The sequence below is a fragment of the Aedes albopictus genome, chromosome 1 (assembly GCF_035046485.1).
Source record: "Aedes albopictus strain Foshan chromosome 1, AalbF5, whole genome shotgun sequence".
Classification (NCBI taxonomy): Eukaryota; Metazoa; Arthropoda; class Insecta; order Diptera; family Culicidae; genus Aedes; species Aedes albopictus.
This window is the reverse complement of record NC_085136.1, coordinates 257,402,205-257,417,206: the sequence shown is the minus strand read 5'-3', so window position 1 is coordinate 257,417,206 and position 15,002 is coordinate 257,402,205. Positions and strand designations below refer to the sequence as shown.

Here is a 15,002-nt window from a genome sequence, read left to right as displayed (position 1 = left end):
TCCCAGCGGGATTCGGAAGGAATCCCAGCGGGATTCGGAAGGAATCCCAGCGGGATTCGGAAGGAATCCCAGCGGGATTCGGAAGGAATCCCAGCGGGATTCGGAAGGAATCCCAGCGGGATTCGGAAGGAATCCCAGCGGGATTCGGAAGGAATCCCAGCGGGATTCGGAAGGAATCCCAGCGGGATTCGGAAGGAATCCCAGCGGGATTCGGAAGGAATCCCAGCGGGATTCGGAAGGAATCCCAGCGGGATTCGGAAGGAATCCCAGCGGGATTCGGAAGGAATCCCAGCGGAATTCGGAAGGAATCCCAACGGGATTCGGAAGGAATCCCAACGAGATTCGGAAGGAATCCCAACGGGATTCGGAAGGAATCCCAACGGGATTCGGAAGGAATCCCAACGGGATTCGGAAGGAATCCCAACGGGATTCGGAAGGAATCCCAACGGGATTCGGAAGGAATCCCAACGGGATTCGGAAGGAATCCCAGCGGGATTCGGAAGGAATCCCAGCGGGATTCGGAAGGAATCCCAGCGGGATTCGGAAGGAATCCCAGCGGGATTCGGAAGGAATCCCAGCGGGATTCGGAAGGAATCCCAGCGGGATTCGGAAGGAATCCCAGCGGGATTCGGAAGGAATCCCAGCGGGATTCGGAAGGAATCCCAGCGGGATTCGGAAGGAATCCCAGCGGGATTCGGAAGGAATCCCAGCGGGATTCGGAAGGAATCCCAGCGGGATTCGGAAGGAATCCCAGCGGGATTCGGAAGGAATCCCAGCGGGATTCGGAAGGAATCCCAGCGGGATTCGGAAGGAATCCCAGCGGGATTCGGAAGGAATCCCAGCGGGATTCGGAAGGAATCCCAGCGGGATTCGGAAGGAATCCCAGCGGGATTCGGAAGGAATCCCAGCGGGATTCGGAAGGAATCCCAGCGGGATTCGGAAGGAATCCCAGCGGGATTCGGAAGGAATCCCAGCGGGATTCGGAAGGAATCCCAGCGGGATTCGGAAGGAATCCCAGCGGGATTCGGAAGGAATCCCAGCGGGATTCGGAAGGAATCCCAGCGGGATTCGGAAGGAATCCCAGCGGGATTCGGAAGGAATCCCAGCGGGATTCGGAAGGAATCCCAGCGGGATTCGGAAGGAATCCCAGCGGGATTCGGAAGGAATCCCAGCGGGATTCGGAAGGAATCCCAGCGGGATTCGGAAGGAATCCCAGCGGGATTCGGAAGGAATCCCAGCGGGATTCGGAAGGAATCCCAGCGGGATTCGGAAGGAATCCCAGCGGGATTCGGAAGGAATCCCAGCGGGATTCGGAAGGAATCCCAGCGGGATTCGGAAGGAATCCCAGCGGGATTCGGAAGGAATCCCAGCGGGATTCGGAAGGAATCCCAGCGGGATTCGGAAGGAATCCCAGCGGGATTCGGAAGGAATCCCAGCGGGATTCGGAAGGAATCCCAGCGGGATTCGGAAGGAATCCCAGCGGGATTCGGAAGGAATCCCAGCGGGATTCGGAAGGAATCCCAGCGGGATTCGGAAGGAATCCCAGCGGGATTCGGAAGGAATCCCAGCGGGATTCGGAAGGAATCCCAGCGGGATTCGGAAGGAATCCCAGCGGGATTCGGAAGGAATCCCAGCGGGATTCGGAAGGAATCCCAGCGGGATTCGGAAGGAATCCCAGCGGGATTCGGAAGGAATCCCAGCGGGATTCGGAAGGAATCCCAGCGGGATTCGGAAGGAATCCCAGCGGGATTCGGAAGGAATCCCAGCGGGATTCGGAAGGAATCCCAGCGGGATTCGGAAGGAATCCCAGCGGGATTCGGAAGGAATCCCAGCGGGATTCGGAAGGAATCCCAGCGGGATTCGGAAGGAATCCCAGCGGGATTCGGAAGGAATCCCAGCGGGATTCGGAAGGAATCCCAGCGGGATTCGGAAGGAATCCCAGCGGGATTCGGAAGGAATCCCAGCGGGATTCGGAAGGAATCCCAGCGGGATTCGGAAGGAATCCCAGCGGGATTCGGAAGGAATCCCAGCGGGATTCGGAAGGAATCCCAGCGGGATTCGGAAGGAATCCCAGCGGGATTCGGAAGGAATCCCAGCGGGATTCGGAAGGAATCCCAGCGGGATTCGGAAGGAATCCCAGCGGGATTCGGAAGGAATCCCAGCGGGATTCGGAAGGAATCCCAGCGGGATTCGGAAGGAATCCCAGCGGGATTCGGAAGGAATCCCAGCGGGATTCGGAAGGAATCCCAGCGGGATTCGGAAGGAATCCCAGCGGGATTCGGAAGGAATCCCAGCGGGATTCGGAAGGAATCCCAGCGGGATTCGGAAGGAATCCCAGCGGGATTCGGAAGGAATCCCAGCGGGATTCGGAAGGAATCCCAGCGGGATTCGGAAGGAATCCCAGCGGGATTCGGAAGGAATCCCAGCGGGATTCGGAAGGAATCCCAGCGGGATTCGGAAGGAATCCCAGCGGGATTCGGAAGGAATCCCAGCGGGATTCGGAAGGAATCCCAGCGGGATTCGGAAGGAATCCCAGCGGGATTCGGAAGGAATCCCAGCGGGATTCGGAAGGAATCCCAGCGGGATTCGGAAGGAATCCCAGCGGGATTCGGAAGGAATCCCAGCGGGATTCGGAAGGAATCCCAGCGGGATTCGGAAGGAATCCCAGCGGGATTCGGAAGGAATCCCAGCGGGATTCGGAAGGAATCCCAGCGGGATTCGGAAGGAATCCCAGCGGGATTCGGAAGGAATCCCAGCGGGATTCGGAAGGAATCCCAGCGGGATTCGGAAGGAATCCCAGCGGGATTCGGAAGGAATCCCAGCGGGATTCGGAAGGAATCCCAGCGGGATTCGGAAGGAATCCCAGCGGGATTCGGAAGGAATCCCAGCGGGATTCGGAAGGAATCCCAGCGGGATTCGGAAGGAATCCCAGCGGGATTCGGAAGGAATCCCAGCGGGATTCGGAAGGAATCCCAGCGGGATTCGGAAGGAATCCCAGCGGGATTCGGAAGGAATCCCAGCGGGATTCGGAAGGAATCCCAGCGGGATTCGGAAGGAATCCCAGCGGGATTCGGAAGGAATCCCAGCGGGATTCGGAAGGAATCCCAGCGGGATTCGGAAGGAATCCCAGCGGGATTCGGAAGGAATCCCAGCGGGATTCGGAAGGAATCCCAGCGGGATTCGGAAGGAATCCCAGCGGGATTCGGAAGGAATCCCAGCGGGATTCGGAAGGAATCCCAGCGGGATTCGGAAGGAATCCCAGCGGGATTCGGAAGGAATCCCAGCGGGATTCGGAAGGAATCCCAGCGGGATTCGGAAGGAATCCCAGCGGGATTCGGAAGGAATCCCAGCGGGATTCGGAAGGAATCCCAGCGGGATTCGGAAGGAATCCCAGCGGGATTCGGAAGGAATCCCAGCGGGATTCGGAAGGAATCCCAGCGGGATTCGGAAGGAATCCCAGCGGGATTCGGAAGGAATCCCAGCGGGATTCGGAAGGAATCCCAGCGGGATTCGGAAGGAATCCCAGCGGGATTCGGAAGGAATCCCAGCGGGATTCGGAAGGAATCCCAGCGGGATTCGGAAGGAATCCCAGCGGGATTCGGAAGGAATCCCAGCGGGATTCGGAAGGAATCCCAGCGGGATTCGGAAGGAATCCCAGCGAGATTCGGAAGGAATCCCAGCGGGATTCGGAAGGAATCCCAGCGGGATTCGGAAGGAATCCCAGCGGGATTCGGAAGGAATCCCAGCGGGATTCGGAAGGAATCCCAGCGGGATTCGGAAGGAATCCCAGCGGGATTCGGAAGGAATCCCAGCGGGATTCGGAAGGAATCCCAGCGGGATTCGGAAGGAATCCCAGCGGGATTCGGAAGGAATCCCAGCGGGATTCGGAAGGAATCCCAGCGGGATTCGGAAGGAATCCCAGCGGGATTCGGAAGGAATCCCAGCGGGATTCGGAAGGAATCCCAGCGGGATTCGGAAGGAATCCCAGCGGGATTCGGAAGGAATCCCAGCGGGATTCGGAAGGAATCCCAGCGGGATTCGGAAGGAATCCCAGCGGGATTCGGAAGGAATCCCAGCGGGATTCGGAAGGAATCCCAGCGGGATTCGGAAGGAATCCCAGCGGGATTCGGAAGGAATCCCAGCGGGATTCGGAAGGAATCCCAGCGGGATTCGGAAGGAATCCCAGCGGGATTCGGAAGGAATCCCAGCGGGATTCGGAAGGAATCCCAGCGGGATTCGGAAGGAATCCCAGCGGGATTCGGAAGGAATCCCAGCGAGATTCGGAAGGAATCCCAGCGGGATTCGGAAGGAATCCCAGCGGGATTCGGAAGGAATCCCAGCGGGATTCGGAAGGAATCCCAGCGGGATTCGGAAGGAATCCCAGCGGGATTCGGAAGGAATCCCAGCGGGATTCGGAAGGAATCCCAGCGGGATTCGGAAGGAATCCCAGCGGGATTCGGAAGGAATCCCAGCGGGATTCGGAAGGAATCCCAGCGGGATTCGGAAGGAATCCCAGCGGGATTCGGAAGGAATCCCAGCGGGATTCGGAAGGAATCCCAGCGGGATTCGGAAGGAATCCCAGCGGGATTCGGAAGGAATCCCAGCGGGATTCGGAAGGAATCCCAGCGGGATTCGGAAGGAATCCCAGCGGGATTCGGAAGGAATCCCAGCGGGATTCGGAAGGAATCCCAGCGGGATTCGGAAGGAATCCCAGCGGGATTCGGAAGGAATCCCAGCGGGATTCGGAAGGAATCCCAACGGGATTTGGAAGGAATCCCAACGGGATTCGGAAGGAATCCCAACGGGATTCGGAAGGAATCCCAACGGGATTCGGAAGGAATCCCAGCGGGATTCGGAAGGAATCCCAACGGGATTCGGAAGGAATCCCAACGGGATTCGGAAGGAATCCCAACGGGATTCGGAAGGAATCCCAACGGGATTCGGAAGGAATCCCAACGGGATTCGGAAGGAATCCCTAATGGGATTCAGGTTGGCAGTGATACCGGAAATAAAACGCGGAACACGCGAAATTACAGAAAAAGATAACTTTGTTTATTTCGATAATGTTACATTGATTACGTTAGAAACACAACTGATCAAGTTTTACTAAAAAGGCGCGCACACCGCTGCGCTCGTGTTTTGGGTTGACAGCTCATCGCTTGGTGGGTTCGGCCGCTTAGGTCGAACAGACAGGGTTCGGATATTGCCTATCCCAACACCCCCGCTCAATGTCCGGAACGTGCCAACCCCAGGCTGGCTCGATGCTTCTGGAACGCACTTACTGGCAATCCTTTTGTCATAATATCCGCTACCTGCTCGCCGGTACGGATGTACTGAACCGCTATATTCCCCCGCTGAATCTCTTCACGGACGAACCGATGCCTAACGTCGACATGCTTCAAGCGACCGGTATCCCGTTCTTCTTCGACCACCTTAATCGTAGATTGATTGTCTTCGTGGTACACGACCGGATGCTCCGGCTCGACATCCAAATCTTTCAGTAGACGCTCCAGCCAAATTCCGTGACAAACAGCCGTGCTCAGGGCCACCAGCTCCGCTTCCGTGGAAGACAACGAGATGGTAGACTGCTTCCTGGTCAGCCAGCTAACAGTCGATCCATGAACTCGAAAAACGAATCCTGTAAGCGAACGCCTATCGACAGGGTCATTCGCCCAATCCGCATCGGCAAATGCTTCGATTACCGGTGCCGATTCCTCCGCCGAGAACACCAGTCCCAAATCCAGCGTTCCCCGAATGTATCGCAGCACTCTTTTCGCATGCACCCAGTGCACCTCTGAGGGACAGCTCTGGAACTGACTCAGGTAGCTAACCGCTGCACACAAGTCCGGTCTAGACGTCAGTGTCACGTACGTAAGACAACCGATTAGCTCTCGGTATGGTTTATCAGTACGCTCAGCTTCTTCCCCTTTCTTTAGTCGCAGACGACACTCAATGGGTGTCGAGGTAGCCTTGCACTCGTGCATGTTAAAACGTCGAAGCAAATTCTCCAGAAAACCTCGCTGACTGATCCGAAGAATCCGTCTCTCTAAGTCCCGCTCAATCCTCATGCCGAGAAACGCTTGAACCTCTCCTATATCCGTCATTTCGAACTCGTTTGCTAGGCACCGCTTCACCACCTCAACCGCCTTCAGCTGACGTCCAACCACGAGCAAGTCATCCACGTACAATACCAGTATGACTTGGTTGCACCCGCGGCCTTTCACGTACAGGCACGGGTCGCTCGAACTCCGACGAAATCCCAATCTCTCGACGAAACTGTGGAATCTTGCATTCCAGGCTCTCGAGGCCTGTTTGAGGCCGTACAGTGACCTGTTGAGTCGGCACACCAGCTGCTTTCCACGCTCAAAGCCCTCCGGTTGGGTCATATATATCTCTTCCTCCAAATGCCCGTTTAGGAAGGCAGTTTTCACGTCCATTTGGTGCACTGCCATCCGCTGCTCGTTCGCTACCGCCAACACGACCCGAACGGTGTCCAACCGCGCAACGGGAGAATAGGTTTCGGCGTAGTCGAAACCTGCCTTCTGACTGAACCCGCGAGCCACAAGTCTGGCTTTGTAGCGGTCTCCCCCATCGCCTTCGTTGTGCTTCACCTTGAACAGCCACTTGCACGTAATGGGCACTCGCCCCTCTGGTAGCTTGACTAACGTCCACGTTTGGTTCCGCTCTAGGGAATCCATCTCTTCGCGAACAGCCGCTTGCCACTTATCCCAGTCCGGCCTTTTCTTCATTTCCGCCAGCGATGTTGGCAAGTTATCGACGAAGCTTGAGGCGTTCAACGCAAATCCCGTGTAGTTCATCTCGTACTCTTGATGCCATCCCGGCGGCTTCCGGTCCCGTCCAGACCGGCGAGCCGGCGACTCTGCCTCCGCTTGCTCTTCAGTCTCTTCTCGAATTGTCCTATCGGCACAACTGTCGTAGCTATCCTCCTCAGCGCTTTCATCCGAATCTGCTTCCGAATTGTCCTCCTCGTCATCAGCATCTGCGGAAACGTTCTCCCTTACAGCTTCACTGTCTTCTTCGGAATCTTCCCGCATCACACGAATCCGAAAGTCTGCAGAACTGCACTGGGTATTCGGAATCTCTTCCGAACTCGCTTTGGAATCGTTCTCAACGAAAACAACGTCCCGCACTACAACGATCTTCTTCTGTTTAGGATCCCACACTCGGTATCCGCAGGGAGCGTACCCTACGAAAATCCCTTTCCAGGATTTCGCATCCAATTTTCTCCTACGTTCCTTGGGGATGTGCACGTGAACCGCCGCGCCGAATGCGCGCAGACCACGAATATTAGGTCGCCGACCTTCCCAAACTTCGTACGGTGTCTTCCGTTGACCGATCGCACTAGCAGGACTGCGATTCACCAGGAACGCTGCAGTCTGGATCGCAGGACCCCAGAACTCCTTCCCGATACCGCAGTCTTCGAGCATGGAACGAACCTTTTCCACGAGCGTTCGGTTCATCCGCTCGCTCACACCGTTCTGCTCTGGAGAGTAGGGAACAGTGTACTCGATCTTAATCCCCTTCTGCTTGCAGAATCTTCGAAACTCGCGACCGACGTATTCGCCACCGTTATCGCAGCGCAATCGAGATATACGTTTACCGAACTTCGCACTTACTAACGCTTCGTATTCTCTGAAGTTTTCCAGTACTTCTTCTTTTGAGTTCATCAGAAATACGACCGTGAACCGACTGAAGTCGTCAACGAATGTCACGAAATACCTTTCGTCGTCAATGCCCACCGGCGTCACAGGGCCACAAACATCTGAGTGGACTAGTTCCAGCACTCGCGTCGTTTGTCTGTCCTCGCACGCGAACGGTTTACGCGTTTGTTTACCGGCGAGACACGGTTCACACACGAAATCACCACCGGACTTTTTCGAGCTAGCACTCATCCCATCGACCATCTCGTTATCGATCAGCACTTTCAAGTTTTTCGCACTTAAGTGTCCGTATCGACGATGCCACAACTCAAGTTCTTTTGGAACACAACCGCACGAATAGAGAACCGATTCGGTCGGCCTTTCCCGGTGAAAGTCTAGTTCATAGAGTTTACCGCGACGCTCGCCAACGGCGATCACTTCAGAATCCCGCTCGATACTAACGACACCATCCGCGAACACAACTTTTAGACCTGCCATTTCCATCTTCCGAACGGATAACAAGTTCACTCTCGCATCCGGGATGTATAGAACGTTTTTGAGTGTAATTGGAACAGACTTACCCCTCGCCACGGCGAACACATTCACCTCACCGCACTCTCGGGCGACGATGGACTCTCCTTCCTTTGCCACCGAGATGTGCATCGGCTCCTTCATCGGAACTAGTTTCGCAAATAGCTTCCGATCATTCGTCAGGTGCTCGGACGATCCAGAGTCGATTATCCAGCTCGTTCTGGGTAGTCTTCCATTCTCACTGCCGAGGAAACAAACACTCTTTTCGCTTTTCCCCAAATGCGCACTTGTTTTCTTCGGTTCGTTCTTCTTCGCACTGTAGTTTTTCTCCGGGCAATCGGCAATTTTGTGCCCTTCGCGATTGCAACCGAAACACTTCCACTTAACACTCGTTTTCTTCTTCTTTTGCTGCTTCGTACCAGCGCCACTGAATGCGGCGGCTTCACCCGGTTCACGCGATCTTCCACTTTCACCACTGCGCTTGATTTCCTCATCAAGCAATCTGCACTTGACGAAATCCAACGACAGCTTGTCCTCCGGCATCGTCTCCAGGGCAGTAACAACGGTCGCAAATTCCGGACCGAGCGTCAAAAGCAAATAGCAGACAACATCGATGTCTTCCAATTTCGCTCCGGTCGACTTGTACTCCCGGACAATCCGCTCGAACGTGAGAAAGTGGTCTTGTAAACAACCACCGCCGTGTCGAAGTGTCAGCAGCTTCTTTTGCAAGTGGAGTCGGCTTGCAATGCTCTTTCGCTGGAAAACCTTTTCCAGCGCCTGCCAGATAGCTTTAGGTGATTCCTTATCCTGGATATACTCGAGCATATTGTCGTTGATCCGCGAAATCAGCAGTGACTTGCAGCGACGATCCTGTTTCGACCGCTTCTCGGCTGCTTTGGTCTTCGCCTCCCGGACGGCCGCAGAGTCCTCTTCTTTCACGTTCAATTCCTCCACTTCCGCCTGCTCCAACGCGATGCACTCCTGCAGCTCATACTCCTGCAGAAGCACCAACATCCGGAACTTCCATTGCGGATAGTTTGATCCGTCGAACTGTGGTACTCGAGCGACTTCTGCTTCCCGTTCCATTTTTGCGACTTCAGCTCACTTTTTACACTTTTCCGGCACTCGCGATCACTGTGCCCATAACCTAATGGGATTCAGGTTGGCAGTGATACCGGAAATAAAACGCGGAACACGCGAAATTACAGAAAAAGATAACTTTGTTTATTTCGATAATGTTACATTGATTACGTTAGAAACACAACTGATCAAGTTTTACTAAAAAGGCGCGCACACCGCTGCGCTCGTGTTTTGGGTTGACAGCTCATCGCTTGGTGGGTTCGGCCGCTTAGGTCGAACAGACAGGGTTCGGATATTGCCTATCCCAACAATCCCAACGGGATTCGGAAGGAATCCCAACGGGATTCGGAAGGAATCCCAACGGGATTCGGAAGGAATCCCAACGGGATTCGGAAGGAATCCCAACGGGATTCGGAAGGAATCCCAACGGGATTCGGAAGGAATCCCAACGGGATTCGGAAGGAATCCCAACGGGATTCGGAAGGAATCCCAACGGGATTCGGAAGGAATCCCAACGGGATTCGGAAGGAATCCCAACGGGATTCGGAAGGAATCCCATCGGGATTCGGAAGGAATCCCAACGGGATTCAGATGGAATTCCAGAGGGATTCGGAAGGAATCCCAGCGGGATATAGAAGGAATCAGCGAGATTCGAGCTTCTTCAAATTTGGGATATTTGTCATTAATTATGTCTCCAAATTTTCTTCGCTACTAGCGTCGTCTGTCAAACCAGCTGAGAACATCGAAAAATATAATCCGAAACTAATAAAACTGATGAAAATAGAACAAATCCAGTGCTCAAGATCTTCAACCACAATTCCCTACTCAATGAGGACCACGAATTCCAATGAATCGCACAAAACCCAACTGCTCGGTAAAAGGTTACCGAAATGAATCCACAGAAAGAGATAATCCCATGTCCGATCTGCCATCCTCCATTCAAAGCAAAGCCAACAATCAATAAGCAAAAAATACGCGTCAGTATGATTCGTATTTTTTTTTTGCAAAGAGTTGTGCTAACAAATCCATCCCAGCAGCGGCTGCCTTGGCAGCCTCAGCCAGATCCAAATTCCAAACCGAACAATGGAGTCAGCGAGGATTTTGTTTTCCCGGACAAGCTCCTTCCAAGGAATATAATGGGAAAACCGCCATCGACAACGGATAACCAGCAAACTTGGAACTTGTGGACCGAATAATAAAGAAATAAAGAAAAAAAACAACAACAAGAACAACAAAAAGATACAATGCAGAGGGTATTCAGGTTTGAAATTCGTTTTGCTGTCTTGGGCGAACGCACAACATAACATGAAAATGCTTTTCTTCGAGGATGCTTCTGATGGTATGGTCGGTGGATGCTTGCGGGTTGAGTTTTGTTGAAAAGGGGATTACCATCTCCACACCTACATCGTCCACGACCACCGCAGGCAGATTCGAGTTCGTTTTGTTGAGAATACTTGTGAAATTAGTTTATTCAAATTTGGGATGGTAAATTTTCTCAGTGTGGGTCGTTTGACAGGTGCAACTGTGTGTCGGTTGCAACCAGGGTTGCCAGTTTCACTTTCCATTTGAATTCAACTCTCAAACTGTTTCAAGGTTTATGAAAAACAATTTTGGGCTAAACTAAACCCATGAATATTTTAAAACGCACAAAAAAACTTGAACTTCAAGTGCATTTATTCAACAAACAGACGTTTTCCGTTCCCTCCCATAACAACAACTACTCATCATCAGAACAAACAGAAACTTTTCTCTGGTTCGGTTTCGCCGTTCGTCGTTCAGCTAATAGAGGGCAAGAAAAACATCAAAAGGGAAATTTTCTCACACTTCTCGATTCGAAAAGTAGACAACCTGAAACGGAAACTACAAAGTTCCCTCGTAACCTCCTCCTCCTCCTCCTCCTCCTCCTCCTACTCTTGTTTCAGATTGTTCCGATGTATGTTGTCGACAGTTTCCTATAGTTGTTTGTAGGAATTAATCTAGCCTGGATCTGTTTGGAGAGTGTTTTTCCTATACACGGATCGGGATTGGCTCAATCAACAAGCAACTCGTTTGAACTTTAAGGTTTCCGAAAGAAAATAAGGATAGCTGGAAACGTAAGGAATGCAACTGATAGGTTCGGACAGATCAAGTGGGAATTTCCTTCAAACAAAGGAAAAGCTTCGGTGATTGCACTCATCTTACTGCTTAATTACCTTTCAACAAATGATGAAAATTGGCTCTAATTCGTTTTTTTTCTTCTGCTTTCAGGTTCGTCAACTGCATGTTTCACTTAATAGCAAATAGTGACGAGTCTCAGGTGACGAGTTGCATTGATTTTTAAAGGTAATTGAACTTGAACCAAACCACATCAGTGATGCCATCTTTCAAGCGACATCAAAATCGTTTATCATTGTGGCGTCATATTCTCCAGAAGACTGACATTTTCACCAGTATAGATCATTATTATTCAAGGAAACATCAGTACCTGACAATCACCGAACATTATCACCGCCAATAGCTACATTTATCACCCTACTCCACACTGGTTGACATTATTATCAGTAAGCACCACCACGGTACCAAATTTCTATCATAATCATTCGTCGATATCACTGATTGTCGTGATGATCACAGATCATGATGAAAATGTCACGAATCAAATCAATATACAGTAGACGTTCACTCGGTGCAAATGCTTTAACTGCATTGCTTTTAACTGCAAGTCCGCTAATTTCAACAATTTTGCCGCACCGCTATCCATCAAAACGAAATGTCAACAGCGATGCGATGTTTTTCGCATGCACTTTTGTTGCATTGCGATGTTTTCCTTATGCATATTGGCTGCAGTTCTGGCAGTTCTTTGACGTCTGTCAGTTGTTGCAGTTATCGAATTACATTCGCAAACATGTTTCAGTTATCGAACGTCTACTGTACTCAGCTTCAATTGGTATCCAAAGAAAATGTCAACGATCATAATCACCATCACCTATGATTATCATTGTTCGAACGTCACATGTCTTTATCGATATTACTAATCTCAATAATTATAAACGATTATCATCATTATCACTAAACATCATCATTCCATGCCAATAAAATCCGGTTTGGCGAGCTTCAGCAGTTTCATTTCCTGAAATTGACACCACCGAGCACTCAAAATTCTTGTTTTCTGACGAGATTTGAGTGTCATGAATATGGCGTGACTTTAATAATTTTATATTTCTAATGTCGCACCACCTGCCAGAGAGCTGTACAGTGTCTGTCCTTTCGGTTGGCTACTAATTTTGCACTACCTTCAATGTCAAGACGATAATGACAGATGACAATGATAACGATTTGATATAATTTACCCTCACTCTAGATCACACTAGATCACTATCATTGCAACTGATCTGATATTTCGGTGGTTTTACCCAAAACATGAAAACATGAACAGCGTTTAGAACAGCTCTGCACAATGGCAATATTGTGGAAGGAGAAAAAGACGCTAGTAACAAATTACCGCATCAACCTACAAGAATCCAAGATAGGTCACAGAAACTGGTTTGCACCGTCAAAATTTCATGCAGGACTGCAGAGTCCTTCGCAGTTTTTCCACAAATTTGTTCCAGGGCTCGTCCGGGAGTTCCTTGTCGGATTTCCAGGGAGGTTTTGATGACATTCTTCCAGGGGAATAACTTAGGATACCTTCAGAAGTCCCTCTGGGGTTCTTCCAGGAGTTTCTCCTGAGATTCCTAAAATTGTTCCGTCTGAAATTCCCTCAAGAGCTCTTGCCAGGATTCCTCCAGGAAGTATTCCCGAGTTTCTTTCAGTGAATCTTTCTGGGATTTCTTAGGAAATACATTCTGCGATTACCTTAGGAGTTCTAAATTCTTTCAAAATTATTAAATAATATTAACTTCCGAGATTCCTCCAGGAATTCCTTCTAGGATTTCCCCTGAAATGTTTCCCAAAATTACTCCGGGAATTTCTTTTGTGGTTTCTCCACAAACATATTCTTGGATTCCTCTAGGATTTCTTTCTGTGGGAGATCCATCTGAGAGTGTTTTTGGGGTTCCTTCAGAATTTCCCTCTGGGATCCTCTTTGAGATTCCTAAAAGGTACCAACCCGCAATCCTTTTAGAGTTCCTTCGGAGATTCCTTCTGGGACTTCAAGGGATTTCTTCCGGAATTTCTCAAAGAGTTCCGGGAATCGTCCAGGAATTCTATCCTAGATTATCCTAATTGAAATATCTTCAGAAGTTGTTTTTTTACTTCGAGAAGTAATGCCTGGGAATTCCAAAAATTTCACCCGGGTTTTCTTCCGCGATTCCTCCAGGAGTTCTCTCGGAATTGCTTCAGGAATTCCTTCCAAAATTCTGTCTGGCATTCCTTCCAGAAATTTCATGCGAGATTCCTCCTGGAGTTCCTTCTGGGATGTCTTCAGAAATGCTTTCTGAAATCCTTTCAGGAATCCTACAAGAACTTGTTTCAGCATTTCTCTAATACCTTCTCAGGGATTCTTTCAGTAACTACTTCTGGGATTGCTACAAGAATTCCGGGAATTTCTTCTGGGCTTCTGCTAGGAATTGCTTCTAGAATTTCTTCAGGAACTCCTTCGTTGATTCTTTCTAGAATTTCTTCTGGTATCCATTTGGAACACTAGCTGGGATTCTTCTGGAATTCTTTCAAAAACTGCTTCCGGGATTTCTTCAGGAACTTTTTCCAGGATTCATCTAGCAACTCTTTTTTGGTTTCCTCTAAAAGTTCCGTTTGAAATCCCTGCAGATTCTTCTGGTATTCCACCTGAAGTTCATTTTGGAATTCTTTCAGATGTTTCTAATGGACATCTTCCAAGAGTTTATTAGGGTGTATTTTGAGAAAGTCCTCCTGTAGTTTTTATTTATGGCATTCCGTATTAAGTGCGAATATCAAAACGGGACATGCTATAAAAGTTCAGCTTATTGGACGCAGTGGCTTAATATCCCCAACAGGGGAGGAGAAAAAATGAAGTTCCTACAGGATTCTTTAAGGAAATACTCCAGCAAGTTCCTTCTGGTTTTGCTGCAACAGCAGTTCTAATTCCTGATTTATTTCCTAAAAAGTTCCATCTGAGATTCCTCCAGGATCCATGAGTGATTTGTTTGAGTTCAGGATGTAGGATTCGAGTGCGTGGGACATTGTGATGATGTATAACTTGCTGGTGGCTCCCTCCATGAGCTGCTTCTGGGATTCCTTGCGTGGTTTCTCCACAAACCTTTTTCGGACTTCTCCAGGAGTTTCTTCTAGGATTCTTCTGGGAGATTATTTGGAATTCCTTCAGAAGTTCCCTCTGGAACACTTCCAGAAGTTTCCTCTGAGTTTCCCAAACAGCTTACATCTAAAATTCCTCCAGGAAATCCTCCTTGTATTCCTCCAGAGATTCCTTCCGAGATTTCTAAAGGAATTCCTTCTGGGTTTCCTCCAGAAGTTTCTCCAAAGATTTCCCCGAGTGGTCCCTTACGGGTTCCTTCCATTGATTTTTTTTTGCGATTACACCAGGAGTTTTTTCTTCCAGGAATTTCACCAGAGAATTATACCGGGATTCATCCAAACCTTTTTTTTCTGGATTGCTTCAGGAATTCATTTCGGAATACCTTTAGGAACTTCTTCCGGGATTTCTTCAGAACTCCTGCAGTAATTCCATGCGAGATTCCACTAGGAAATCCTTCTTAGATTTCTTTATGATTTTTTTTCTAGAGTCCTGAGTTTCATTTAGGAAATCCATCCGGA

General features: G+C 50.2%; 1 protein-coding gene across 2 annotated transcripts in view; it reads left to right on the top strand.

The window, feature by feature from the left end:
• Window positions 1–15,002, top strand: part of LOC109400449 (uncharacterized) — a 364,886-nt gene that overhangs the window by 133,723 nt on the left and 216,161 nt on the right. The window contains exon 2 of one of the 2 annotated variants that reach the window (XM_062846654.1): window positions 11,520–11,594. The exons of the other annotated variant lie outside the window; for it this stretch is intronic. The gene's annotated coding sequence lies outside the window, so the exon portion shown is untranslated. The remainder of the gene's footprint in view (window positions 1–11,519; window positions 11,595–15,002) is intronic. 2 annotated transcript variants of the gene reach the window in all.